A 16,205-nucleotide genomic window follows, 5' to 3' on the forward strand; every position below is an offset into this window, starting at 1 on the left:
AAAAAAAAAAAAAAAAAACTGTCAATACAGAGATAAATGACCTCATCTCTACAAAAAGTACAAAAATTAGCTGGGTCTTGTGACCTGTAGTCACAGCTACTCTGGAGGCTAAGGCAGGAGGATTGTCTGAGCCCAGGAGTTCGAGGCTGCAGTGAACTATGATTGCACCATTGCACTCCAGCCTGAGCAAGACAGCAAGACCCTGTCTTTTTCTCTTTCTGTCTCTCTCTCCCCACAAACACACACACATACACATGCACACACGCACATAGACACAAAGAATGGTGACTGGGGGTTAACTCGGAGGTGGGCTGCAGAGATGTGGTGCCAGGCATAATCGTTTCCACTACAATAGGCTCCAAACTCAGTGACCAGAATGTGTAAAGGGCAGCAAGGAGATCTAGAACAGGAATCAGCTGAAATTCAGTTCATCAAGCAATGCTCTCCCACAGCCTTATACAGCCAGATGATTCCCCTATTTTTGCTCTGTTACTCATTGCAAACTGAAAGATTACAAGGAAAAAGGTGGAAAGAGCATTTTCAAATATGTTTCCGCCAAAATCCAAAAAGGCCTACCAAGGGTTATGCTTCCTCTTCTCGGTAGACGCTGAAATGTACAGCAACCCTTTCACCTTGCAGAAGGGTGTGTGAACTGAACAGAAACTTCACTGAGGAGACTTCCCTGAGAAGACTTCACTGAGGAGTGAAGATCCCTCAATTCTCATGGTTTCACAAATGTCTCATTTAAGTGTCATGAGTACTTTCTACTTCCTTATCATCAGGTCTAATTAACTTAGTCATCAAAATTGTAGTGTTGTATGGCATGTCAAAATGACCAAGGCTTTTGTGAACCACATTATGAGAGAAGCAGGACTCGTGGTGTAATCCTCAGAAAAGACTGTGAAAATGTACTGTTGTTCCTGCCAGCTAAAAGCAAATGGTTTCTGGTGATACTTGCAAATTGGTAAAGGTAAAAAAAAGCATTTTCCATGTCAATATCTGCATACCAGGTGCCAGGAGTTGTATTAATTTGCTCCAGCATGCATACCATACCTGCAAGAGCAGGTAAAATGGAAGTCAAGTATGAATGACTATCACCCATGGTCATTCTCCAAGATTCTTCCACCTTCTGCAAGGGGCAAACAGACAAGTTCAACAGGGATGAGATAAGTATTAGCACCTTGCATATTTTTTGTCTTCAACTGTGTTTCTGCAACTCTTCTGCAGGATTAGCTATTTCCTCCCATGTCAGACTTTATACTTGTCTCCCTAGTTATTGACTTAGCGAGACAACAAGGGGAGATTGAAGTGGATCTTAAGGACAACAGGTATTCTCTTATAAGGAAACTCACCCAGGTAAGATTACTACAAAGTCTTCAAAGTTGAGAAAGGCTAGTCTACAGAAGGGTAGCCTGCTTCCACCAACAAGGAAAGCTCACAGAAACTTGGGAACTTAAGATTTTCAGCTTCATCTAAGCCTACCATATATCCCATTCCTTCTCAATCAATGTCCTAACTCTCATAACAGAGACATGGCAAGGCTATTAAGTCAGTTAAATTTTGTCCTCAGCAAGACTGATTTTGTGGTTATAAGAAATAAGAGATTATTTTAGGAATTTATTATTTAGCAGAAACGATTCTGCCTGGCACCACATCCCTGCAGCCCACCTCTGAGTTAACCCCTAGTCACCATTCTGTGTGTGTGTTTGTGCATGTGTGCAGGTGTATGTGTGTGTGGGGGGGGTGCAGGGTGGAGAGAGAGACAGTTCTCTTGTTCTCTATTACTAGAGCTGAGAATTTAAATATCTAAACTTGCCATTTGCTTTCTCTAAAATACCCAGAAGAATCCACCCCAGGATACTGTCCATTGTAGTCATCATTACTGACAAAATGGTCAGGGGCAGTAGCTACTTTTTCCCCAAAGGCACTTGCTTCACTAAACACTTTATCATAACTAAGTACATGTAAGATAGTTTAGAGATTGAATTTGACATAAAGTGGGTTTGGGCACCAAACTTACTCTGCCACCACCAAGAAAACCTTTTAGACTTAGTGGTATTTCAATGATAAAACTGTGGATAAAAGATGATGACTCTGTGGTATTATAACTATATTGAGGGGAGAATGGAGAGGAGGGGGTTGATTGTGTAACTAAAAGCAAATGTTGACTTTTCATAGCAAAAATTAAATAGAAAATTTCTAAGGTTGAAAAGCAATGAAATTGTAATATAGACATTCATATAGGGATATTGTAATCACCAAAGAACAAAATATAGAAATGGTTAAAAGTATCTCTGAAAATAGATTTCAAGACAAAAACTATAAAAAGAGACAAAGAAGGTCATTATATAATGACAAAGGGGTTAATTCAGCAAGAGGATATAACAATTGTATACACATATGCAAAGCAAGTATTATTAGAGCTAAAAAGAGAGATAGACCTCAGTAAAATAATAGCTGGACACTTCCACACCCCACTTTCAGCACTGGAGGGATCATCCAGAAAGAAAATCAACCAAGAAACATCAGACTTCATCTGCACTGTAGACTGAATGGAACTAATGGATATTCAGAATACACATACTCCTCCTCAGTACACGGATCACTCTCAAGGACAGACCATATGTTAGGCCACAAAACAAGTCTTAAAACATTCAAAAAATGGAAATAACATCAAGTATCTTATCTGATAAAAATGGAATAAAACTAGAAATAAACAACAAGAGGAATTTTGGAAACTATAAAAACAGAAGGAAATTAAATAATCCTCCCACCTCCCACCTCAGCCTCCCAAGTAGCTGGGAATACAGGCACACACACCATGCCCAGATAATTTTTTTTTGATGTTTTGTTGAGACAGGTTCTCACTGTGTGGCCCAGGCTTGTTTTGAGCTCCTGAGCTCAAGTGATCCTCCCACCTCAACCTCCCAAAGTGACAGGATTACAGGAGTGAGCCACTGTGCCTGATTTGATGTATCTTAATGAACTAGAAAAGTCAAAAGCAAACCAAACCCAACACTGGTGGAAGAAATAATGCAGATCACAGCATAAATAAATGAAATTGAATTGGAGAAAACAATACAAAAAATCGACTAAACAAAAAGTTGGTTTGTTGAAAAGATAAACAAAATTGACAAACCTTTAGCCAGACTAAGAAAAAAGGAGAGAAGACCCAAATAAATTAAATCGTAGAGGAAAAAGAGGACACTACAATCAATACCACAAAAATTCAAAGGATTATTAAAGGCTATTATGAGCAACTATATGCCAACTAATTAGGAAACTTACAAGAAATGGATAAATTCCTGGACACATACAACCTACCAATATTGAACCATGAAGAAATGCACAATCTGAACAGACCAGTAACAAGTAATGAGATCACAGTCATAATAAAAAGTCTCCCAGCAAAGAAAAGCCTGGGACCCGATATTCACTGCTGAATTTTACCAAACATTTAACGAAGAGTGAATACCAATCCTACTGCAACTATCCCACAAGATGGAGGACTAGGGGATACTTCCAAACTGATTATACAAGCCCAGTATTATCCTGATATCAAAATTAGGCAAAGACAAATCAAAAAAAAAAAAAAAGAGGCCGGGCGTGGTGGCTCACGCCTGTAATCCCAGCACTTTGGGAGGCCGAGGCGGGCAGATCACGAGGTCAGGAGATCCAGACCATCCTGGCTAACACAGTGAAACCCCGTCTCTACTAAAAATAAAAAAAATAAAATGAAAATTAGCCAGGCGTGGTGGCGGGCACCTGTAGTCCCAGCTACTCAGGAGGCTGAGGCAGGAGAATGGCGTGAACCTGGGAGGCAAAGCTCACAGTGAGTGGAAGTCGCTCCACTGCACTCTAGCCTGGGCGACAGAGCGAGACTCCATCCAAAAAGAAGAAAGAAAGGAAAAGAAAGAAGGAAGGAAGGAAGGAAGGAAGGAAGGAAGGAAGGAAGGAAGGAAGGAAGGAAGGAAAGAAAGAGAGAAAGAAAGAGAAGAAAGGAAGAAAGGAAACTAGCCAGGTGCAATGGTTCACAGCTGTAATCTTAGCACTTTGGGAGGTCAAAGTAGGAGGACCGTTTGAGGCCAGGAGTTCAAGATCACCCAGGGCAACATTGGGAGATCCAGACCATATTAAGAGAAAAAAAAAAAGAAAGAAAAAAAGAAAAACTACAGGTCAAAGTCCCAGATGAATATTGATGCAAAAATCCTCAACAAAATACTAGCAAACCAAATTTAACAACACATCAGAAAGATCATTCATCATGATCAAGTAGGATTTATCCTTGGGATGCAAAATGGTTCAACACATGTAAATCAATCAAGGTAACACATCATGTCAACAGAACAAAGGACAAAAACCATATGATCATTTCAATTGATGCTGATAAAAGCATTTGATAAAATCAAACATCCCTTCATGATTAAGAAAATACACTCAAAAAATTCAGTATAGAAGAAACTTACCTCAACATAATGAAAACCATATATGACAGACTCACAGCTGGTATTATACCGAATGAGGAAAAACTGAAAGCCTTTCCACAAAGATCTGGAATACAACAAGGATGTCCACTTTCACCACTGTTATTCAACATAGTACTGGAAGTCCTAGCTAGAGCAATCAGACAACAGAAAGAGATAAAGGGCATCCAAATTGGGAAAGAAGAAGTCAAATTATTCTTGTTTGCAGATGATAAAATCTAATATTTGAAAAAATCCTAAAATGTCACCAAAAAATATTTGAACTGATAAACAAATTCAGTAAAGTTGTAGGATATAAAATCAACATACAAAAATTAGTAACATTTCTATATGCCAACAGTGAACAATCTGAAAAAGAAATTTAAAAAGTAATCTCAGAGCGCCCTGAGGACTCAGCGGAGGGTGGGCGCAGCCGAGGCCTCCTGCAGCCGGCGGGTTTTCGTGGAGTGCGGCCCGGCTCCACGCTGCCGCCGCCGCGGCCCATGGGCAGAGTCGGCCAGGCGGGCCAGCATTAAACTGAAGAAAAGATGCCCCTGTAAGATGACCTAGGAGTGGAGACCAGTGACTCAAAAACAGAAGTCTGGTCCAAAAACTTCAAACTTCTGCAGTCTCAGCTTCAGGTGAAGAAGGCAGCTCTCACTCAGGCAAAGAACCAAAGGATGAAGCAAAGTACAGTCCTCGCCCCAGTCATTAACCTGCAGCGAGGTGGCTCCTCAGATGACCGGCAAATTGTGGACACTCCACCACATGTAGCAGTTGGGGTGAAGGATCCTGTTCCCAGTGGGTTTTCTGCAGGGGAAGTTCTGATTCCCTTAGCTGACGAATATGACCCTATGTTTCCAAATGATTATGAGAAAGTAGTGAAGCGCCAAAGAGAGGAACGACAGAGACAGCAGGAGCTGGAAAGACAAAAGGAAATAGAAGAAAGGGAAAAAAGGCTCAAAGACAGACATGAAGCAAGTGGGTTTGCAAGGAGACCAGATCCGGATTCTGATGAAGATGAAGATTATGAGCGAGAGAGGAGGAAAAGAAGTATGGGCGGTGCTGCCGTTGCCCCACCCACTTCTCTGGTAGAGAAAGACAAAGAGCTATCCCGAGATTTTCCTTAAGAAGAGGACTCAAGACCTCGATCACAGTCTTCCAAAGGTGCCATTCTTCCCCTAGTGTAAGAGGAACACGACAGACCGAGATCTCCAACTAGGCCTAGCAACTCCTTCCTCGCTAACAAGGGGGGCACGGTAGCGCACAAGATCATGCAGAAGTACGGCTTCCGGGAGGGCCGGGATCTGGGGAAGCGCGAGCAGGGACTGAGCACCGCCTTGTCAGTGGAGAAGACCAGCAAGCGTGGCGGCAAGATCATCGTGGGTGACGCCACAGAGAAAGATGCTTCCAAGAAGTCAGATTCAAATCCACTGACTGAAATACTTAAGTGTCCTACTAAAGTGGTCCTACTAAGGAACATGGTTGGTGCAGGAGAGGCGGATGAAGACTTGGAAGTTGAAACCAAGGAAGAATGTGAAAAATATGGTAAAGTTGGAAAATGTGTGATATTTGAAATTCCTGGTGCCCCGATGATGAAGCAGTAGGGATATTTTTAGAATTTGAGAGAGTTGAATCAGCAATTAAAGCGGTTGTTGACTTGAATGGGAGGTATTTTGGTGGACGGGTGGCAAAAGCATGTTTCTACAATTTGGACAAATTCAGGGTCTTGGATTTGGCAGAACAAGTTTGATTTTAAGAACTACAGCACGAGTCTTCTCCGGTGATCCTTAAATGAACTGCAGGCTGAGAAAAGGAAAAAGGTCACAGCCTCCATGGCTGTTGCATACCAAGACTCTTGGAAGGACTTCTAAGATATACGTTGATTGATCCCTTTTTTATTTTGTGGTTTTTTAATATAGTATAAAAATGCTTTAAAAAAAAAGTAATCCCATTTACAATCATTACAAATAAAATCAAATATCTAGAAATTAACCAAACAAGTGAAAGCTCTCTGTAATGAAAACTATAAAACACTGATGAAAGAAAGTAAAGAGGACACCAAAAAATGGAAAAATATTCCATTTTAATGGATTGGAAGAATCAATATTATTAAAATGTCTATACTATCCAAAGCAATCTACAGTTTCAATACAATCCCTATGAAAATACCAATGACATTCTTCACAGAAATAGAAAAGACAATGCTAAAATTTATTTGGAACCACAAAAGACTCAGAATAACCAAAGCTATCCTGAGCAAAAAGAACAAAACTGGAGGAATCACATTACCTGACTTCAAATTATACTACAGAGCTTTGGTAACCAAAACAGCATGGTACTGGCATAAAAACAGACACATCAACAAATAGAACCAAATAGACAACCAGAAACAACACACACATCTACAGAACTCATTTTTGGCAAAGGTACCAAGGACCCACACTGGGGAGAAGACAGTCTCTTTAATAAATGATGCTGGGAAAACTGGATATCCATATACAGAAGAATGAAACTAGACCCCTATTTCTTGCCATATGAAAAAATCAAATCAAAATGAATTAAAGGCTTAGATTTGAGACCTCAAACTATGAAACTACTAAAAGAAAACATTGGAGGAACTCTCTGGGATATTGGACTGGGCAAAGATTTCTTGAGTAATACACCACAAGCGCAGGCAACCAAACAAAAATGGACAAATGGGATCACACCAAGTTAAAAGGCTTCTGCCCAGCAAAGAAAACAATCCACAAAGTGAAGAGACAACCCACAGAATGGGAGAAAATATTTGCAAAGTATCCATCCGATGAAGAATTAATAACTAGAACATATTAGGAGCTCAACTCTATAGGAAGAAATCTATTAATCAGATTTTAAAATGGGCAAAAGATCTGAATATACATTTCTCAAAAGAAGATAAATGGTAAACAGGTGTATGAAAAGGTGTTCAATATCATTGATTATCAGAGAAATCCAAATGAAAACTACAATGAGATATCACCTCACACCATTTAAAATGGCTTTTATCCAAAAGACAGGCAATAACCAACAATGGTGAGGATGTGGAGAAGAGGGGACCCTTGTACACTGTTGGTGGGAATGTGAATTAGTACAAGCACTGTGGAGGACAGCTTGGAGGTTCCTCAAAAAACTAAAAATAGAGCTACCAGATAATCTAGAATCCCACTGCTAGGTATATACCCAAAACAAAGGAAATCAGTATGTCAAAGCAATATCGTCACTCCCATGTGTATTGCAGCACCATTCACAAAAGCAATATTTGGTAGCAACATAAGTGTCCATCAACAGATGAATGAATAAAGAAAATGTGGTACACAATGGAGTACTATTTAGCCATAAAAACAATGAGAGCTTGTCATTTGCAACAACATAGATGGAACTGGAGGTCATTATATTAAGTGAAATAAGTCAGGCACAGAAAGTCAAGCTTCGCATGTTCTCACTTATTTGTGGGAGCTAAAATGTAAAACAAGTGAACTCATGGAGGTAAAGAGTGAAGGATGTTTACCAGAGGCTGGGAAGGGTAATGGGGTTCGGGAGTACAGACAGAATGCTTAACGGGTACCAAAAATTAAAATGAATAAGACCTAGTATTTGCTGGCACAATAGGGTGACTATAGTCAAAAATAATTTAGTTGTACATTTTAAAATAACTAAAAGAGTGTAATTGGATTGTTTGTAACACAAAGGATAAATGCTTGAGGTGATGGATACCCCATTTACCCTGATGTGATTATCACACATTGCATGCATGTATCAAACTATCTCATGTAGCCCATAAATATATATACCTACTGTGTACCCACAAAAATTAAAAATAAAAAAGTGGATGTCTCTATGGATAATGGATGATGAGAAAGGTGGATCAAGGGACTGTTTTAAGCCTCTTTGTTTATTTTTTAACCATTGGTAGGTATTATTTGATTTTCTAAAAAATTTCTAAAGTGTAAGCCAGGCTCAAAACACTCAGGGTTGCCAAGGAAAGACATTTAAATTTTATCCCTAAGTGACAGGGAGCTAACAAAAGTATTTAAGCAAAAGAGAGTGGCATGACCAAAAATCATTTTTAAGAATGCCAGGGGGTCTGCAATGTGAAGAGAGCATTGGAGGGCAGTGGGGATGGGTGGGAGACTGGTTGGGAGATGAGCCTCCCACACAGCGTGAGTCCCCTCACTGAATGGCCCAAGATCAATTTCACCATGCAATTTCAGAGACACCTTCGCTGAAGCTCCAGCAGTGAGAGTACATAAGTGAATCCCTCAGACAGCTGTCAAGCAGTGGGACAGCACACTAATCTGGTTTCTTTGAGTCACGATGCTATCAGTTATCATCATTGCCTCGGGATATGGAGACATATCTCCAGACCAGAGTGGATTCCTGGGGTTTAATGGCCATGAGAGAAAGGTGTGGACAGAGTAAGTGTGGATGGGAGCACCCTTCAAAAGGCCTCCGTTGCTTCCATGCCCCTTCCCTGCTGGCATGCATGGAAAAGATGTGGACAGGGAGATAATCGAGGGCTAGCAAACTCGGTCTTAAAATGGATCCAGCTTGCAAATCACATTTTAAAATATTCCTCCTCAAATTTATCCCAAAATGTTTATGTAGAAAGTGTGGATAAAGAAAGAGAGGAAGGAGGAGAAAAAGAGAAGGAAAAAGGAAGAATTCACCAACAGACTAACACAATCCTGAAAGGTTTGTTTTCTGTGAGTTGATATGTCCCCAATTATGATATACTTACTAACTTTATGTGTCACCTCTCTAAAACATATAGATAGGGCCAGGCACGGGGGTGGACACCTGTAGTCCCAGCTACTCGGTAGGCTGAGGTGGGAGAATTGCTTGAGCCAAAGAGTTTGAATCCAACCTGGGCAACATTGCAAGACCCTGTCTCAAAAAAAGTCAAGAGATACAGATCAAACATATCAAGCATAACACAGGTATGTAGATAGTTTCTATTTTAAGAAGGGTTTTAGAGTTACGTTCCTAAAAATGGCTTTTGAAAAACTTTTTAGGAAGTAATTCTTTCTTACAAGTGGAGAAAATTCCTTCCCCAATTCATTGCGATTACAGAATATTTTTTTAATCCTCCCACCACTTTTGGGATGTATTGCTGAAAGCAAAGAGACATCAGTATCAGTAATGGTACTTTTAGCTAAAGTAATAGAAAACACAACTAAAATGGCTTAAACATTAAAGATCTGTATTATTTCATGCAGTGTAAAGTCCAGAGACGCAGCTTGAAGGCAGTGGTTCCATGGGTCAATGGTAGGATCAAGGAGATAGATCCCTCATCCTGCTCGGCCTCCTCAGTGTTGGCTTCATCCTCCAACTGGCAGCAACAAGGCTCCACAGATCCCAGAGTCACATCTCCACACGACAAGATCCAGGAGAAGAAACAGATCAAATTTTCTGGCTTTTCCTTGGGGCAAGGAAATATCTCCCTCAATGGACATCCCTCCATGCCAATCCCAAGGCCACTCCCTGGGAAAGAGAATGGGAAGTTTTTCGCCAGTCAGGCCCATCTGGAGCTGTGGGTTAACTGGCTTCCCAAGACACGTGGATACATTTGTAGGTATGAATAACAAAAGAAAAAACAATTGGAGTTCTGCAGGAGAGAAACAGGAACAGATGCTGGGCAGACACCTAACAGACACCTGCTCTGTTATAACACTAAATCCAAAAAATGGCTATGAGTCCAGGAAATCAAATTATATCCACTGATAATTTTGATCAAACTATGTAGAGAAAATATTGAGTTCTCAATTTGTGAAGGTGAAGGTCAGAAAATGCCAATCATCAAGACATGAGACACACACAAAAAGGTATTTCCAGTAACCTCACAGAAATTTGGGGAGAGTGCCTGGCCTCTGAGAACTCACTGTCATGGCCCATGACAGTTACAGAGTCCTCAAGAATCCTCCAAGAGCACAGGAGGAGTAGGGAGTGTAGCAGTGCAGAGTTGATGCTTGTTTAAATTAATAATAAAAATCATAATGAACAGCACATATATATGCTAAGTACTTTACACACAATAACACAATAATTACTCATATAAAAAGCCAGGCACAGTGATTGACACCTGTAATCCCAGCATTTTGCATGGATTGCTTTAGTCTAGGAGTTCGAGAACAGCCTGGGCAACAGAGTGAGACCCCAACTCTACAAAGAATTCTAAACTTAGCCAGGTTTGCTGGTGCACACGTAGTCCTAGCTACTCAGGAGGCTGAAGCAGGAGGATCGCTCGAGCCCAGGAGTTTGAGGTTACAGTGATTGTGACTGGGCAACAGAGTAAGACCCAGTCTCTAAAGAAAAAAAATTAAAACCAGTGAGAGGTTGTTACAGATGAGGAAATGAGGCTCAGATGGGTCATTACTTCCTAGCTTCATAGTCCTAGTAATGGTGAGGGCAATGCATAAACTCAAGTTTATTTTATTCTAAAGCTATGCTCTTATGCTCCTGATCACTCAGCTCTAATACCTAGTTTCTAGAAAAATGATAGAATTAAACTAACCTAATTAAAGCATATTCCACACCACAAGTTCTGAAGGATTCCAATGCAGTGTTGTTAGATGCTTTCTCTATCTTGAATTAACTTCGCTGAATACCTTCTCTAACCTGAGAGATCGCTGAGGTCATCTGGTCTAGACCAGTATTGGAATTGCCTACTACAGCCTTCTACTACAGCACAATCCACAGCCTGGCAGCACTGGCATCACTGTAAGCTCACTGGAAATGCAGAATCTCAGGCCCTACTCCAAACCTACTAATTAGAATTTGCTTTATTTTTTATTTTTTTTATTTTTTTGAGACAATGTCTCACTTTGTCTCCCAGGCTGGAGTGCGGTGGTGCAATCTTGGCTCACTGCAACCTCTGTCTCCCAGGTTCAAGCAATTCTCCTGCTTTAGCCTCCCAAGTAGCTGGGATTACAGGTGTGCACCATCACACCCAGCTATTGTTTGTATTTTTAGTAGAGACGGGGTTTTACCATGTTGGCCAGACTGGTCTCGAACTCCTGACCTCATGATCTGCCCGCCTCAGCCTCCCAAAGTGCTGGGATTATAGGTGTGAGCCACCGCGCCTGGTTCAAATTTGCATTTGCATCAGATCCCTAGGGGATTCAAGCATTCAAGTTTGAAGTACTTCTCTACAGCATCCCTGACATCTGGGATCCTCTCTACTCTTTCCTAAGATAGCCTGGTCCATAACCATGCAGTCCCCAGTATTACTAAATTCGTTTTTTTTGAGACTGAGTCTTGCTCTGTTCCCCAGGCTGGAGTGCAGTGGGGACTGCCGTGTTAGCCAGGATGGTCTCCTGGATGCCGTGTTAGCCAGGACGGTCTTGATCTCCTGACCTCATGATCCACCCTCCTCGGCCTCCCAAAGTGCTGGGATTACAGGCGTGAGCCACCGCGCCGGGCCAGTATTACTAAATTCTTATGAAAACTTCCCTGAACACCACACCTTCCCTTCATTCTGTCATCTTAACTTACAAATAACTGTGCTTCAGAGATCAGAAACGCCTAATTTCATCTCCCTATGTCTTTTCCTTCTAGGCTAAACACCCACTTCCTTCAGTATCTTCACCATCATGTCATTCATGTCCTCCAGATCAGTGATAACCAATCTAAGATATGTATTAGAATCACCTGAAAATATCCAGGTGTAGTCCCAGGAATCTCTGTATTTTATATACTCCCCTAGTATAGCTGCAGGTCATTCCTCAGGCTTCAGAACCACTGCCCGCATGCCCTGTAGCTGGTTAATATTCTTCCAAGAATATGACTTACAGAACTGAAGGCAATGATCAGCCCAAAGAACAGGGATTATTATGGCCCATGATCAGAATACATTTTTTTTAATTAGTACAGTCTGAAATTGGATAGCTAAGCTGGGTGTGGTGGCACACACCTGTCAGCTACTCAGGAGGCTGAGGCCCAAAAGTTCAAGTCCAACCTGGGCAACATGGTGAGAGTCCGTTTCGAAAATTTTTTTTAAAAGGCCTGGTGTGGTGTCTCATGCTTATAATCCCAGCACTTTGGGAGGTCAAGGCAGACAGATTACCTAAAGTCAGGACTTAGAGACCAGCCTCGCCAGCATGGTAAAACGCTGTCTTTACTGAAAATACAAAAATTAGCCAGGTGCCGTGGCATGTGCCTGTAATCTCAGCTCTTTGAGAGGCTGAGGAATGAGAATCGCTTGAACCCAGGGGACGGAGGTTGCAGAGAGCTGAGATTGTGCCACTGCACTCCAGCATTCACAGAGTGAGACTCTATTTAAAAAAAAAGAATGAAAGGAAAGGAAGGAAGGAAGGAAGGAAAGAGAGAAAGAGAAGAGAGAAAGAAAGAAAGAAAGAAAAAGAAAGGAAGGAAGGAAAGGGAAGGGAGAGGAGAGGAGAGGAAAGGAAGGGAAGAGAAAGAAAGAGAAAAAGAAATAGCTATCATGAGGTATGTCAACCCAGCATTAACACATGTCAAGCTTGTTGACAAACAAAACTCCAGGGTCATTTTACTTTTCCATATGAACTATTGGAAAGCCAGATTTCCCCAGTTCTGTATGTAAGCTCTTTAGTTTCCTAAGTTTAGAGACTGGATTCTGTATTTATTACTCTTAAATTTCATCTTGTTGTTCTGAGCCCTTGATTTAACCTGTCAAGAGTTTTGAATCTTTATTCCATCCTTTATTAGGAGGCCGTGAGTGGACTGAGGAAAGCGCGGCTCTGGAGTAAGACATACTTGGGTAAAATCAGATCTGTTTGAGACAGATGGCTCAAGGGGTTATGCGGAAGATGGTAATTGAAGAGACAGGCTCAAGGCCAGATGAGAAATGTTCATGCAGTATATTTGTTGGGTGAATTCATGAAATAATGGCTGATGGCAGGTAACCAAAGAAACTGGTTAGGGGGCTCTGACACTGATCCAAGAGAGAATAAAGGCCTATGCTGAAGCTAGTTCAATGATAACGGAGGAGGACTTAGTGAGCTTTTGGTGAGGCAGAATCAACGAGATATATTGAGCAATTGGATGTCAGGGTAAGAGAGAGGGAAGAATCACAATGACACTCATGTTTCCGGACTGAGCAAGTAAGAGGATACAGTTGCCAGGAGCAGGACTAAATGCACACCACACCAGCCCATCCCGGGGGCTTCCTAAAAGCTCCAGGGAAATAGTTGCTCTGTTCATCACCTGTGTGTTTGTTTAACTGAAATGAGACTGACATCTTTATGGACCCAATTTAATTGTGACACGAATATATTTGATCAAAAAATAATCTCTGGATGAACCTTGATGACATTATACTCAGTGAAATAAGCCAGACACGAAAGAACAAATACTGTATGATTCCACTCATATGAGGTAGAATAGGCAAATCCACAGAAATAGAGAGTACAATAGTGGTTACCAGGGCCTGAAGGGAAGGAGAGAATGGGGAGTGATTTTTTAATAGGTACAGATTTCCAGTTTAGGATGAGGAAAAAGTTCTGGAGATGGATGGCAGTGATAGTGGCACAATAATGTGAATCTATTAATACTTAATGCCACTGAGTTGTACGTGTAAAAATGGTTACAAGGGTGAGTTTCATGTTATATGTATTCTACCACAATAAAAAACAAAAAGGTGGCCGGGCCCGGTGGCTCACGCCTGTAATTCCAGCACTTTGGGAGGCTGAGGCGGGCAGATCATGAGGTCAGGAGATCGAGACCATCCTGGCTAACACGGTGAAACCCCATCTCTACTAAAAGATACAAAAAAATTAGCCAGGTGTGGTGGCAGGCACCTGTAGTCCCAGCTACTCGGGAGGCTGAGGCAGAGAATGGCGTGAACCCAGAAGGCGGAGATTGCAGTGAGCCAAGATCGCACCACTGCACTCCAGCCTGAGTGACAGAGCCAGACTCTGTCTCAAAAAAAAAAAAAAAAAAAGATAATAATCTCGTTATCAGTCATCCATGTTGGTAATAAATATATCCTATTTTATTTTATTTTATTTTTCAGACGGGGGTCTCACTCTGTGACCCAGGCTGGAGTGCGGTGGTGTAATCTTGGCTCACTGCAACCTCCTTCTCCCAGGCTCAAGTGATCTTCCCATCCCAGTCTCCCAGGTAGCTGGGACTACAGGCAAGCACCACCACACCTGGCTAATTTTTGTATCTTTAGTAGAGACGGGGCTTCACCATGTTGGCCTGCTTGGTCTTGAACTCCTGAGCTCAAAGCCATCCATCCACCTTGGCCTCCCAAAGTGCTAGGATTACAGGTGTGAGCCACTGCACCTGGCCTAATATTCCCTTTTTTAAAAGTCTAGTCATGGTCAGTTGGAAATGAAGGAACAAGAATCCTCAGAGACCTCAACCCTCTGTTTAATCCACTAAGAAGTTACAACAAAGCCACCAGAGCAGAAAGAAATGACTCTGGAGATGATCCTTTGGAAGCAAAACGTCAGTTACTGTGATGGCCCATTATATAAACTCCTTCTGTCTTTGCTTGTTTGTTTTTGCTCTGATCTTATTTCTTTCCATCACTGGGGATCTCATTAGAAATGTTTAGCTATTGGTACCCACTTCACTTCCAGCAGTTTGCCTGAAGTGAGGTAGGTCAAGAAACCAAAATAAGCCAACTTTTATCTGCGCTGTGAGCTCTATCTGGAAAAACTACACACAATGTAAGATTTAAGATTTTAAATTCATGAAAGTGTCTTGAAATGAACAGGTGCCCCATTTTGAAATCTACTGATCTAGCCTTCCCCTGTGAAGTGACTCTCAGCTTTGACTGCACATCAAAGTCACCTGAGAGCATTTTAAAAACTAGTGATACCTGGGTCCTAACCTGAACAGGTCTGTTTAGTTCACCTGGTATGCAGCCAGGGCATCAGGATTTTTCTTTCTCTTTTTCCATTTTTTTTTTTTTTTTTTTTTTTGAGACAGATTTCTTGCTCTGTCGCCAGGCTGGAGTGCACTGGCGTGATCTTGACTCACTGCAACCTCCATCTCCCGGATTCAAGCGATTCCCGTGCCTCAGCCCCCCATGTAGCTGGGATTACAGGCACCCGCCACCACACCCAGCTTTTTTTTTTTTTTTTAGTAGAGATGGAGTGTCACCATGTTGGCCAGGATGGTCTCAATCTCCTGACCTCATGATCCACCCCCTCGGCTTCCCAAAGTGTTGCGATTACAGGCGTGGGCCACCGCGCCCGGCCAGGATTTTTCTTACTCGGATTTTCTCAGGTGATTCTAATGTGCAGTCTGGGCTGTGAATTACTGATCTAAAAGAACACTTACTCACTGAGAAGTTAATACAAACCCTTCCCTGAAAATGGGGGAGAGAAATGTACAATTACCTAGCAAATATGCAAGAATGATAATATCACCAAAGTGGAAATTTATCTTAGGATCCTAACATTTTGGAGCTAAGAAGGGATTTAGAGATCATTGAGAGTGGTGGTTCTCAGAGCATAATGCCCAGACCAGCAGCATCAGTGTCAGCTGAAAACTTGTTAGCAATGCACATTCTGGGCTGAGCGCGGTGGCTCATGCTGATAATCCTAGCACTGTGGGAGGCTGAGGTCCGCGGATCTCTTCACCTCAGGAATTCAAGACCAGCCTGGGCAACAATTCGTTTATCATTAATAAGACCATCACTGTGGCCCTAAGGCTATCCAAAAGCCACTTAAGACTCCCTAAGAAGTCACTTCCTTCTGTCTCCTGGTATGGTTGTCTTTAAACTATCCC

At 41.7% G+C, this 16,205-nt stretch overlaps 1 pseudogene across 1 annotated transcript; it reads left to right on the forward strand.

Annotated features, from left to right (window-relative positions):
* Positions 1–4,869: 4,869 nt before the first annotated feature.
* Positions 4,870–6,370, forward strand: LOC105524154 (annotated as a pseudogene). Its single transcript, XR_001003706.1, has one exon. The product of XR_001003706.1 is annotated as a splicing factor 45 pseudogene (transcript).
* Positions 6,371–16,205: the final 9,835 nt, after the last annotated feature.

The sequence above is a fragment of the Colobus angolensis genome, unplaced genomic scaffold (assembly GCF_000951035.1).
Source record: "Colobus angolensis palliatus isolate OR3802 unplaced genomic scaffold, Cang.pa_1.0 Scaffold49, whole genome shotgun sequence".
NCBI lineage: Eukaryota > Metazoa > Chordata > Mammalia > Primates > Cercopithecidae > Colobus > Colobus angolensis.